General features: G+C 35.7%; 1 protein-coding gene across 1 annotated transcript in view; it reads right to left on the bottom strand.

The window, feature by feature from the left end:
- Positions 1-13877, bottom strand: part of LOC138708807 (organic cation transporter protein-like) — a 366346-nt gene extending 352469 nt beyond the window's left edge. The window contains exon 1 of the mRNA XM_069838997.1: positions 13546-13877. The gene's annotated coding sequence lies outside the window, so the exon portion shown is untranslated. The remainder of the gene's footprint in view (positions 1-13545) is intronic.
- Positions 13878-14422: the final 545 nt, after the last annotated feature.

Below are 14422 nucleotides of genomic sequence, written 5' to 3' on the forward strand. Positions count from 1 at the left end.
TTGTTGGTTAATGGTTGGTTTATTCTGTTGGTTGATTTGGTTGGTTCGTTGGTTGGTTTGGTTAGTTTGTTTGGTTGATTCAGTTGATTTGGTTTGATTGGTTGGTTGGTTTGGTTTATTTTGTTTGGTTGGTTGATTGGTTTGATTTGGTTTGGTTGGTTTGATTTATTTGGTCTGTGGGTTTGGTTGGTTGGTTCGGTTGCTTGGTTGGTTTGATTTGGTTGGTTTGTTGGTTCTGTTTGATTGATTGATTGATTGATTGATTGATTGATTGATTGATTGATTGATTGATTGATTGATTGATTGATTGACGAGTAAATATAACGGTCACTTCATTGGCTTGTTCTTTTTCAGTTATAGGTCTGTACGTAACTAAATTTATGTACCTTCTCAAAGAAATCACTGCGTTAATGCGATCTTCCAGTTATCTCAATGTATGAATACTTTCCTGAGAGTTCAGCTTTGTACTTCTTTATACAGTAGCAAATTGAAGTTCGATGTATCACTATTCATGGCCATCTGGTTGTCATGGTAATACTAATAATGAACTTTAGAATCTTATGTCGGAATGAAATAAATTGTGAAATGATAGTGGATTTCTACATCATGACGAAATATGTACGTACATGAATGGGCTTTTATATCTAATCTTGAGTGATACACACAGAGACTTCTGGACTCTTTGCACAGACTTGTGAATAATGTTCGTCTCCTCCCAGTGTTCTTTATTGCAACATTATCTTTCCTAAGCACCAACTTAGGCTATATTATGTTATATGGATGTCACTGGCTAAGAAGAAACTGCCTACTGAAATATGCATTGGAAGGAATCGTGAATAGAAGAAAAGTTCAGGGCAGAAGGTATCAGATGTTAGCTGACATTAAGATTTATGCATCATATGCGAAGATTAAGTGGAAGGCGGAAAATTAAAAAGATTAGAGAATGCTGGGTTTGCAGTGAAATAACAGTATTAATTAATAAATATTCTATAAACAGAATAATCTATAAACAGGGTGTTTCCGAATTGGTGTTACAAACTTTCAGGGATGATGGCGAAGGGTACATGAATCAATTTGAGATAAGGAACCATGGTCCGGAAATGACTGAATCGAAAGTTACAAGGAAATATAGTTGTGTGGAAATGGAATTGTAATTTGGCACCACGCGCTCTCCTTCCCTTAACTTTTGGAATAGTCGTGGGAAAATGGTATGGGCCGGATGTCTCCTACGTGGGTACTTGCCCCGATACAATCTGTGAGCTTGTCTACTATTCCCATTGGCTCATCCATATTCAAAAATCAGGTCTGCTTATTCCGCTTTCATGTACTCCTCCATTTCACTAGGACAGATCGACTGTACAAGTTGCAGTGTCCAGTCGATCAGTCCTAGTGAAATGGAGAAGTACACTAGAACGGAATAAGCAGACCTGATTTTCGAATACGGATGAGCCAATGGGAACAGTAGACAAACTCACAGATTGTATCGGACAAGTACCCACGTAGGAGACATTCGGCCCATACCATTTTTCCACAACTGTTCCAAAAGTTAAGGGAAGGAGGGCACGTGGTGCCAAATTACGTACAATTCCATTTCCACACTACTATTTTTGCTTATAACTTTCGACTCACTCATTTCCGGACCATGGTTCCTTATCTCAAATTGATACACGTACCCTTCGCCATCATCCCTGAAAGTTTGTAACACCAATTAGGAAACACCCTGTATATTTTTCGAAATTTAGTAACTTAAATCTTCCCGGCCTCTCAAAGTCTGGCGATATGAAGAACTCGACTTCTGAGATGTTAGTACCTGGAATTCTGAATTCGTTGCCCCAGAGAATACGGTGTTATGCAATGATGATAACCATACTTCAATTTTGACATGAGCGCAAAGTGGTCCGAAAATTTACTTGGATCTTTCTGATCCAGTACGGAGTTTTTTGTACTACAAATCTACGAGATATAAATTGCTATTGCAAGGAATAAAGAAAAACATGTTACGTATGTTCTAGTTTAGCTGCGATTCCTTTTCAGTTATTTAAGTTTGATAAAATGCTGTTTGTATTTGTGAAAGTTGATTTTCATCTTTGAATAGTTTATGAATTTCAGACCTTAAATTATGTCTCAATTTAATCATTTATTGTACTGCAATAAAACAATTGACATCAGGTCCAGTTTCGAGCACTTCGACCGTGTTTTATTACTCTTTATTGTAGTTGTTGCCATGGTGCATGCAATAGCTAAGGCACATAACGTATGTCTGTGTATTATTTCACTTTAAAGCTTAGAGTAAACCCTCACTGCGGAAATGAAAAATTATCGATAGACAGAGTACTGACGCGTAGATAGACTGGCAGCAAGGAAGGAGATATGTAGATGGAAGAATGACTGGATGATAATTTTTTAAAGTAGGTTATTTTACGACGCTTTATCAACTTCTTAAGTTATTCAGCGTCTGAATGAGATGAAGGTGATAATGCCAGTGAAATGAGTCCAGGGTCCAGCACCGAAAGTTACCCAACATTTCCTCATATTGGGTTGAGGGAAAACCCCGGAAAAAACCTCAACCAGGTAACTTGCCCCAACCGGGAATCGAACCCGGGGCACCTGGTTTCGCGGCCAGACACGCTATTCCGTTACTCCGCAGGTGTGGACGCTAGATGGTAACGATTGGAAGACGTAGACGAGATTGATGGATGGCGAGTATGTTGACTTGGGACTTGTCAATTTCGAAAAGGCTTTTTACACAATCATAATACTAAGACTTGGCGTACTTTCTCTACAGTTTCTACTAAAATTTCGACATACCTTCAAAAGGGATGTTTCACTTCTGTACTTACACCTATGTGAAACCCTCTGAAGTTTATACAGGGACCAACTATCTGTGAAAAATGAAGTTTTTTTTTACTACATACCCAATGTCTCTAGCTTTCAAACTTTGGATTAGACTATATAAAAATTTTTCTGTTATGAAAACTTATTGAAAAATCATATATTGTGTAGGAAAAATTAATTACTGTAGAATTATTGTACTTAAATTAATTAATTTTGGGATATCTTTTATTTATTTTTATTGCTAGTAAGTTTGGAATGAATACAAATTAATAAACACAATGAAAGATAAACTAGCCCACTCCTGAATGAGTAAGACTCGTGCTCAGGAGGGGATTCCAATACAGACAAAAATAAAATTAAAATTGAGAGTGAATACAGATTAAATAGTGTTTAATATGTTTAAACCCAAACTATAAATCCAATACAATTTTTTTTATTTTTTTATTAATTTGGGGAGGATTCGTGGTTGAAATATTATTGGAATAAAATTTGTTTAATAATCCGGGACCTTGACTCATGGTATGATAAAAAGCTGCATTGGTTTTACATTTTGGTTCAGACAAACGCAGAGAATGCATATTTTTAGTTCTATATTTATGTATAAACCTTTCAAAGTTATTAAAATTTCTATGAAAATATTTTAATAAAATAAAATAATACATTTGAAATATAGTTAGATATTATCTCTAGTCATTCTTCCACATACCAATAATCTGCCACTTCACGTCCACACTCACAGAATTTCGACCCTTTTTCAGTTTTTCAGGGAAGAAATCTAACCTTCCCACACTTGTAGCAAACTCCACAGATGATTACTAAAAATGGAGGGAATAAGCTGATTAACCAATGTTACCAACATTCAATGTTATGACGTAAGTGACAGTGGCGATCACGAGACAATTTGTCGCGAATTTTAAACACAAGAGAATTTTAGAAAATGGCAAGTGAAAAATATGAAATATAATGCGTGAACTACCTGTCACAAATTAATAAAAAGTAACAATTGCACAAGAATCCTTTCAGATATGTCTAACTCTAACCCAGAATTCATTGATCTAAGTACAGCAGTGGCAAAAAAAAACCGGACCGACCCTTGTAGCTGATTTCAGAGCCTTGTTCACTCCAGAGCACGATAGACTGTTAACTAAGACTTTCGTGGTTCGAATCCTGCCTGGGAAGGAAACTTTTTTTTTGTTCCTTATTCAAATTTATTCCCAATACTTTTCGATTGCAGCGATATTTTACTACTTAATTAACTTATTATTCCCAGATCATGAATTTTATCAGCAATCGAAAAGTATTGAGAATAAATTTGAATAAAGGATAAAAAAAAGTTTCCTTCCCAGGCAGGATTCGAACCACGAAAGTCTTAGTTACCAGTCTATCGTGTACTGGAGTGAACAAGGCTCTGAAATCAGCTACAAGTGTCAGTCCGTTTTTTTTTTTTTTGCCATTACTGTACATTTATTCTGGAGTAATTAATTTTTCTCCTACAAAAAATGTAATTTTTCAGTAAGTTTTCATAATAGAGAAATTGATAGGCTATATAATCCGCAGTTTGGAAGACAGAGTGTTTGGATTTGCAGTAAAAAAAAAACCTTCATTTTTCACAGGCATTTGATCCCTGTAAGAACATCGGAGAGTTTTACATAAGTATAATGACAGGAATGAAACATCGCCTTTGAAGGGGCGTCCTTAAACTTTTGGTAGAAATTGTACTTTTCAAAGGGAATCATCGCAATAACTTCTATCGTCCTCAAAACTGAATTTTGTTCAATAAAATGGCACACACTGTATTCACACGGATACCCTTGGTCGCCGAAAGTTGAATTTCTAAAGAGAATTCCACGTTAAGAAAAAGGCATTGATTTTATGGGCCTTGCGTAGTACATTGTATAAGCTATGTGGTAGGTAGGCGTTTCCATGGAAACTGGTCATTTGCTAGAATAGCCCCATATGCCCAATTCTTTTTGTTAACGTGGAATTCGCTATAATCTAACAAAGATTTGGAAACGATTTCTTTATGAATATCTAATTTCCGTCAATGTAGAAAACTAAAACATAGGCCTACATCGACTTTGAAATAAAGAACGCGTCTAAAACTTAATTAACATACAATCCTTTCATATTTCTCAATAAATTATTAAGGAATCTTTTACGTAAGCTGCTATGATGCAATTTTGTCTTGTAAACAAATCCCGAACTACACGACCTTCATTTGTTGGAATAAGAGACGTGCGTACCCATATTGTTACGTCATACGCATTTTTCCTACCTGGTCTCCTCAAATCTGTCTATCAGTTATCTTTTGTTTCTTGTTGCCAAGACAACTGATACGAGACGTTTTTCCCTGATACCATAAATGGAAACATTTTTTAACCTAAGACGTCACGATATCGCAAATGTTTCTAGAACAAAAATGTTACATTGTGAAGCAGTTATGAACTCGTACACTGTTGACTGTTGTTATTAGGCGCTTCCTTTTTTCGAGTTCAGTCTTTGAACACTCTGCTCTTGGAAGAGGGGATAAAGACGAGACGAGTTTATTCAGCAAGTGTCTTCTCAGCGAAAAAAAAGAAACACACGGGTTCGTAGGTCTACAATAGATTCCATAACACTTTCGGTGCACTTTGGATCGTGGGAAGAATTATAGTCCACATCTGTAGAGTAACGGTCAGCGCGTCTGGCCACGAAACCAGGTGGCCCGGGTTCGAATCCCGGTCGGGGAAAGTTACCTGGTTGAGGTTTTTTCCGGGGTTTTCCCTCAACCCAATACGTGCAAATGCTGGGTAACTTTCGGTGCTGGATCCCGGACTCATTTCACCGGCATTATCACCTTCATTTCATTCAGACGCTAAATAACCTAGATGTTTATACAGCATCGTAAAATAACCCAATAAAAAAAAGAATTAAATGCGTACATACTTCGATTTTGTGTCCAATCTATCCCTGTTATCATATAAGAAAGTCTTTGGATAAGCTTGGTAGATGAAATGGATGTGAAAAATTACTGATCTTACCTTGAAAGGAGAAAAACGCTGTAACTCAATCGACGGATTTTTACCAAAGACTAGAGGTTCGAGTTGCATTAACTTCTGTGAGAATTGTGGAGAATAGAATAGTTGTAGGATAAGTAAGAAAAAAGCTTTGGTTTTATGGACCTTGCCTAGTACATCGTAGAAGCTCTGTGGTAGGTAGGCGTTTCTATGGAAACTGATAGAAGAGCCCCATATACCCAATGCTTTTTGGAAACTATTTCTTTATGAATATCTAATTTCCGTTAATATAGAAAACGAAGACATAGGGCCTACATCGACTTTGAAATAACAAATATTTAGTTTCCCCCCTCTGTTATTAGCTAATTCTTTTTGTTTTCTTCATTCTTATCATCACCATTATCATCTTTGTCGTTATTCTCATCCTCCACATGAACTACATTTAATAGCTTCTAAGGTTTTTTTATTTAGTTATTTGACGACGCTTTTTCAACTGTTATGACTATTTAGCGTCTTAGTATTAGTATTTATTTATTTAACCTGGTAGAGATAAGGCCGTCAGGCCTTCTCTGCCCCTCTACAAGGAGATTCCAACTATAATACGAAGAATAAAATTACAATTAGTATTAAATTTACAATTATAATTACAAATAAAATTACAATTAGTATTAAATTTGCAATTACAATTACAATAAAAATCAAAGTACGGAAAGATTACCTGACTAATTAAAGCTAGATAATTTATCATAGAAAAACAAAGAATATTTTATATTTACTGAATTACAAATTAAACCTAGAATAACAAAATTGTATAGTGATGAAATTACTGGATATTGAAATATTTTGTGATAGATTAAGGAAACTATTTACAAGAAATCAATTACTGACCAAGTGCCTAGTAAGTTTTCGTTTGAATTCAATTTTATTTCGACAGTCCCTGATGCTAGCAGGTAGCGAATTCCAGAGTCTTGGCAGGGCTATTGTGAAAGAGGATGAGTATGAGGAGGTGCGATGGGATGGTATTGTTAGTATTGTTTCATGGCGAGAGCGTGTGTTCATATTATGGTGGGAAGAAAGGTAAGTGAAGCGAGACGACAGGTACGAAGAAATAGAAGAGTTCAAGATTTCGAAGAGAAAGAAAAGTGAATGTAAATTTCTTTCCTTATCTAGTTTAAGCCAACCTATTGCTTCCAGGGATGGGGTAATATGATCATACAGTATTTACGAACATTGCTTACAAAACGTACACACAAATTATGAGCACGTTGAAGTTTCGTTTTGTTGTCGCTGGAGAAGTCAGTCAGTAAAATGTCAGCATAGTCAAAATAGGGAAATGCAAGTGTCTGCACAAGGGACTTTTTAAGCAAGAGGGGAGATGAACATTTATTCTTTTTAGCACATGGATAATAGAATATATTTTTCTGCAGGTTTCTGTGATTTGATTAGTGAGATTAAGATGATAATGCCAGCGAAATGAGTCCAGGGTCCAGCACCGAAAGTTACCCAGCATTTGCTCTTAATGGGTTGAGGGAAAACCTCAACCAGGTAACTTGTCCCAACCAGGATTTGAACCCGGGCCCGCTCGTTCCAAGGTTAGACGTGCTAACAGTTACCTCACAGAGGTGGATTCTTCTGAGGTTTGAGAAGATCTTTAAATAAAGATTTAGCTATCAAGTTTCAAGTTTTCACAACCATTTTGATTAAAATAAACTTTTTTGGATTTTACATTGTGTGTTTGAATTTGTGCCCCAAATGTGTGGGGACTAGTTACAGATCCCGCCACCAGGGTCATACAGTATCGGGTTGTCAGTCCGTTTGTTTGGATTAGTCAGGTGTAATGAACTTAATAGAGTAGGCGACCAATATTACCCCGGTTGTGTAATCTGTAAGTTGCCCGAAACGTTGTAGATAATACCCACACTCAAGTAGCACTGACATGTGGGGGCTATCAAGTGCTAAACTCGCCTTATTCAAAATTAAAAAAAAAAAAGAATGAGTTACATATGGGATGTTGTACTTCTTACAGCTCTGTATCTACTGATATAGTCGGTTTGTGCAAATCTTGTCTAATTCCTCTTCCATAGAGCTCAGAAAACTACTATCAAATGCAAAACTGTCCATATCCATAACGGTTTTCCCTGTTTTCTAAACAAATCACTTTACCTGGATAAGGCGAGTTTTGCATTTGATAGCCTCATGTATTGCCAACATTTGAAACTTCAATATAAAACATCTCACATACGAATAGCACTGAATAGAGCATGTGAAATAATAGTACATTATGCAACGAGCCTATAATGGTAGTAATTAACACGCGAGTATGTTTGTGAAACGAGCGCAAGCGAGTTTCATAATTTTCATACGAGCGTCTTAATTACCATTATAGTCAAGTTTCATACGACTTTTTATGCTCGACCATATTTCTAACTTGAAATTATTCATAAGTATTCATGTTATTCTTATCTGACTGAGGAGCGGAACTGACCTTGTGCAATACCTCGTAAATTGTGAGCTGTGCGCAGACGCGAAAGTATTGACTTTTTCCGAGAGACAAATGTCGACATCGACCTTGATATAATCTACAGAGTAAAATAAACATTAATCTTGATATAACCTTGAAACTAAACTAGACATTGAAAAACGAGATGACAAATTGAATTTATTTGAATATTATTGACAATTAACGCTAATTATTATAGTAACAGAACTGACTTTATTTCAAATGTAGGTGATTTATTGATTTATTGTTGTCTTTCGATTGCATATCCGAGAATAATCGATACTTGTGCTTTCATAGTGCTACAATGGTATTTTCTGATTGGTGGAACACGTGAACTTTAATGAAGTGTACTTTAATGAGGTCCATTAAAGGGCTGCTACCAGGTGTATAATTACTAAATTTCGGCATGGTCGAGCATAAATTATTTCCATGAATAATGAAAATGTCACTTAACATTGTCTTCACCCGGGCAGCTCATGAAGAAAGTAAATCCAAACCCATGGTGTAAAACTCAATATTTTTCTTCCTGAGATAGTCGTCTACAACCTACGTGTGCTAAACACAATTAGCCTAATTAAATGGAGAAGTGATTAGCTGTGGATGAAAAGGATACCCGGAGCCCCAAGTCCTATCTACATCAGTATTGAAGACTTCACTCCAACCTATTTTTAACTATTGCAGATGATAGATGAAACGTGGGGAAGATGGAAAGTATTGATGGAATTATAAAGGAAAATGGGAGTTCCCCAAAAAGAAGTCCACACCTGCGGAGTAACGGTCAGCGCGTCTGGCCGCGAAACCAGATGGACCGGGTTCGAATCCCGGTCGGGCAAGTTACCTGGTTGAGGTTATTTCCGGGGTTTTCCCTCAACCCAATACAAGCAAATGCAGGGTAACTTTCGGTGCTGGACCCCGGACTCATTTCACCGGCATTACCACCTTCATTTCATTCAGACGCTAAATAACCTAAGTTGTTGATACAGCGTCGAAAATAACCCAAGAAAAACCATCTACAAGTCTGCATTGTCCACCACATATTTCATGACCACCTGACAGGGTATTGAAACAGAGCCGCCTGCATGGAAGACCAGAGCTCTATTTCTTCAGCCACAGACGCGGTAAAAGATCTAGCACTCAGTTTTATAGAATCTGTTTCTTACAGAAAGATGAGATAAATTATATGAATTCTCCTCTTCTCTTACCTTTAGAATTTCATAAGCGAATTGTTACCATCTATAACTTCATTGCGTGAGTATGTGAATACGGGATGTTTAGTGCATGTGACCTATTTTATATTGAAACCACGTAAAACGAGCGTATTTATCGATCGAATCTCTCTGCCGAGATAACTTGAGTGTAAAGAATGGCCTTACTCATTGAATCTCAAATCACACGTGAGGCTGAGAGGCAATCTTCCTAGTGACCGTGAACGTACAGTTTAGATAGCGCAGATGCTGATTTCGGTTGCCCCACCTCTGAAATCGATAAATGTGTTTGCATCTGATACCGTCTTATCTTTTAATACATTGCGTTTATGTATCATGCGAGCCTGGCACACAATATGTTGCCAGGCGACGGAGAACAAAAGACGAATGTGTGATAAAGTATGTGACGAGAATAGAGGATCTGACGCTCTGTAACAGATAATGTGTCTATTTTGTAAAGGACTTCGCCGAATAAGCTCACTGAAAAAGTGATAGAGTCCAAATTCGACCATAAAACCGTCCAATTCAGTCACTGTTAGCTACCTTTCTCTCAAGAACAATGCCGTCATCGTCTCATTATAATAATAAAGCCTGTGGGATCCATTTCTTATTGAGTTGATGATTATTGAGTGTTCCTTATCCTAAAAAACAAGAAACAAAGAATAAATAGCAAGAAGAAACATTGAAACAATGGAAATGAAGTTTTTGAGAAACATTGCAGGATCAACATCGCGGGTTAAAAATGAACGTAACCGCAAAAGATTAAACAATTAAACACTTTTAAATGAACTGAAGGCCCTAAACGTCGGAGGAGTAACTGATGATGTGATTAAGAAATAAAGATTACATTATATTTCTCTCAGGAGAATAAATTTTGGAGGGACAAAGAAAATACGAGGGTAGTTTTAACTGTCCAATCTAAAATCCACTGTCCTTGTTGATGATAATGGTGATTAGAAACAATATAAAGATGATAATGCTGAGGAAGTTAGTGAAAGAGAGAAATACGACGACATTGGAGCAATGATCAAATAAAAGCGATAGACGGAACCAAAATACTCGAAAATACCTGCTCTAGATTCAATTCGTCCACTATGCTAAGTCTTATAGGATCTTCCCGGAATCGAGCTTCAGACCTTCATGACGATAACCGATGATTAAATCTGCTGAATCCAAATTTATTTATTGTTGTCAATTACAACTAACGTATGATTATATCTACTGAATTCAAATTTATTTGTTGTTGTAAACTACAACAAACGTATGATTATATCTGCTGAAACCAAATTTATTTATTGTTGTAAGCTACAACTAACGTATGATTATATCTGCTGAACCCAAATTTATTTATTGTTGTAAACTACAACTAACGTATGATTATATCTACTGAACCCAAATTTATTTATTGTTGTAAGCTACAACTAAAGTATGATTATATCTATTGAATCCAAATGTATTTATTGTTGTAAGCTACAACTAACACTTGATTATATCTGCTGAACACAAATTTATTTATTGTTGTAAGCTACAACTAAAGTATGATTATATCTATTGAATCCAAATTTATTTATTGTTGTAAGCTACAACTAAAGTATGATTATATCTATTGAATCCAAATTTATTTATTGTTGTAAGCTACAACTAAAGTATGATTATATCTATTGAATCCAAATTTATTTATTGTTGTAAGCTACAACTAAAGTATGATTATATCTACTGAACCCAAATTTATTTATTGTTGTAAGCTACAACTAACGTATGATTATATCTGCTGAACCCAAATTTATTTATTGTTGTAAGCTACAACTAACGTATGATTATATCTACTGAACCCAAATTTATTTATTTTTGTAAGCTACAACTAACGTATGATTATATCTGCTGAACCCAAATTTATTTATTGTTGTAAGCTACAACTAACGTATGATTATATCTACTTAACCCAAATTTATTTATTGTTGTAAGCTACAATTAACGTATGATTATATCTACTGAACCCAAATTTATTTATTTTTGTAAGCTACAACTAACGTATGATTATATCTGCTGAACCCAAATTTATTTATTGTTGTAAGCTACAACTAACGTAATATAACAGTCAACCTATTCATGTCAGAACATGACATTTTCTACATTCTGATGTTAAAGTTAAGAAAAATTTAATAAAGTGAAACAAGAAAAGTATACTCTTAATAGTATTTGCCACAATTTATAATAATTTATATTTGAGAGTATTGATTACTTTGCAGAATGCATTCTGACTGTAACATTTAGTAACATGTGCAAAAATAATTAAAATATTATTTAAAACTAAAATTTACAGAATAAGCGTGCACATTTCTGTTTCAAAATGTTTGCATTAATATATTTAGCAGAATATGTAGCTATAGATTTTCTAGTAGGTAGGCTACCCTTTTAATTAAGGCAAAACTATTAAATTTTCGGTAGTTGTTATTGGAAAGAAAACTTCATGCTTATGTAAATTTTGAACCCTATTTTTGTTCGTTTGAATAATGTTGTGGGAAGGGATATCGCCTTGTGACGTATGGTTAATTGTTCGCTATATGCTCGTATCTTCTACAACAGATGAAGTTTCAACAAAGATGATCTCAGAACGACTTTCATTTCGTATTGCAGCAACAGAAAATGAGGTACCTTCAATGACATGATATCTCATCATCATCCTCATCATCATCATCATCATCATCATCATCATCATCATCATCATCATCATCCTACTTTCGTCTGGCGCCGAATATAAATTCCTCTGCGATACGTAGCTGAACGAGATATGACTACTGATATAGTTACTGTCGACTAAAGTTAACGTTAGGATCAAAAAGTTTGATTGGTAACTTAGTTTCATTCTCATTTCTATGGGAGATTATAAACAAACATTAGACATGAGGAGACAGTGGGATCTGTAGTTATGTAGATAGCATTTCTTAATACCACTGCTTCTTAAGATTAAGGGATAGGCTACACGAGACAAAAGAAATACGAGTACGTCTAGTTCTTTTGGGAGATAAATTTTCACTTCCTATCGAGAATCGATCCCGAGTCTATTAAATATGCTACCAGTTGAACCTCAGCAGATGGCGTCTATACTATTATGATGATGGTTATTGTATTTTTTAGAGTATTATTTTACGACGCTTTATCAACATCTTAGGTTATTTAGCGTCTGAATGAGATGAAAGTGATGATGCCAGTGAAATGAATCCGAGATCCAGCACCGATAATTACCCAGCATTTGCTCATATTGGGTTGAGGGAAAACCCCAGAAAAAATCCTCAACCAGGTAAATTGCCCCAACCGAGAATCGAACCCGATCTACCTGGTTTCGCGGCAGACACGCTAACCGTTACTTTACAGGTGTGGACTGTTGTATTAATTTGAGTATTTATAATGATTATTTCAACATATTAGCTTGAATAAGTCAGTATTCGCTGTATACATACCCGAACTTTATTCATACCTATCTTAACTCGAAGTTCGTCATCCAGGTGGCCCGGGTTCGAATCCCGGTCGGGGCAAATTACCTGGTTGAGGTTTTTTCCGGGGTTTTCCCTCAACCTAATACGAGCAAATGCTGGGTAACTTTCGGTGCTGGACCCCGGATTCATTTCACCGGCATTATCACCTCCATTTCATTCAGACACTAAATAACCTAGATGTTGATACAGCGTCGTAAAATAACCCAATAAAAAAAGTTCATCATTGAGATGTTAAGTACTGCACACGTATATTCACTAACAGTATTTTGAGTTACCATAGAACCTATCTAAGTATCTATAATGACTTAAAAGATAGTTTATCGATCTATGGACATGAGAAAAAAACAAAATACATTAACATTTTATATGCACATTACTTCATTAAATGCTTAAAACACTAATCTGTATTAGCCGTATGTTTTTTTTTTTTTTTCCTAAATAGAAGTTATTCTCTTTTATTTCTGACGCTTTAAATTATAGATGTATAAGCAATCGACTGTATAAATGCTCACATTTATATATATCACTGTTGCAGGCTTTGGTAGCGAACACTTTCACACGTTCCTCAGGCACGATGCAGATAATTTCAGCAAATCTTGTAATTCTCACCACTGATTAAAGAAAAAAAGCTAGTCGTCAAATATTTTGACAGATGAACGTCAACTCGCGGTTTGCAAAGAAATTAGCGTTGTGAAGGCTGAATTATAAAAGAGAAACTCGCTATTCACATGTTCGACATGTAAGCATCTTACACGCTAGTCTTCGAATGTTTGACAGTTGAGCATCACTCCACACGGCACAGAACATCTGAGCAGCGCTACTCACCCACGTCCTATCAAACACTATCTGTTTTATGAACTGAGAGCGTGGTTTGGTTACGTTAAGTGTACGGAGGAGGGACTCCTCTCCACAATCCTCGAGGGCTCATTGGTCAGGCGTCCACCTGACATAACCTCATACCAAATGTGTTGTTATACTGTACGACCTTGTGCGCGGAATTTTCTTTTTTGCAGGTTGCATATTATGCTTTAATGCTGATATTGCCTTAACAATTCATGCGGAAATAAAAGGAAGCAATACTTCGCTTGATCAGTGGAGGAAAAATAAGATGACAAACGTCAATGCCAACGAACCTTTCGCTTAACCGAGGAAAAACGTGAGAAACATAGTTTCTTTTGTCGATATGATCCGTAGTAAATACAATTTCAATTATTTTGAAAAGACAATGAAAGCAGAATGTTCACAATATTAAAGCTGTCTAAAGACAATTGCTTTTTGTTATTGTTGTTACTACTGTTCCTACCAATTTCTAATTCTATTTATTATTATTATTATTATTATTATTATTATTATTATTATTATTATTATTATTATTATTGTCCACACCTG

The sequence above is a fragment of the Periplaneta americana genome, chromosome 11 (genome assembly GCF_040183065.1).
Source record: "Periplaneta americana isolate PAMFEO1 chromosome 11, P.americana_PAMFEO1_priV1, whole genome shotgun sequence".
In the NCBI taxonomy this organism is placed as follows: Eukaryota; Metazoa; Arthropoda; class Insecta; order Blattodea; family Blattidae; genus Periplaneta; species Periplaneta americana.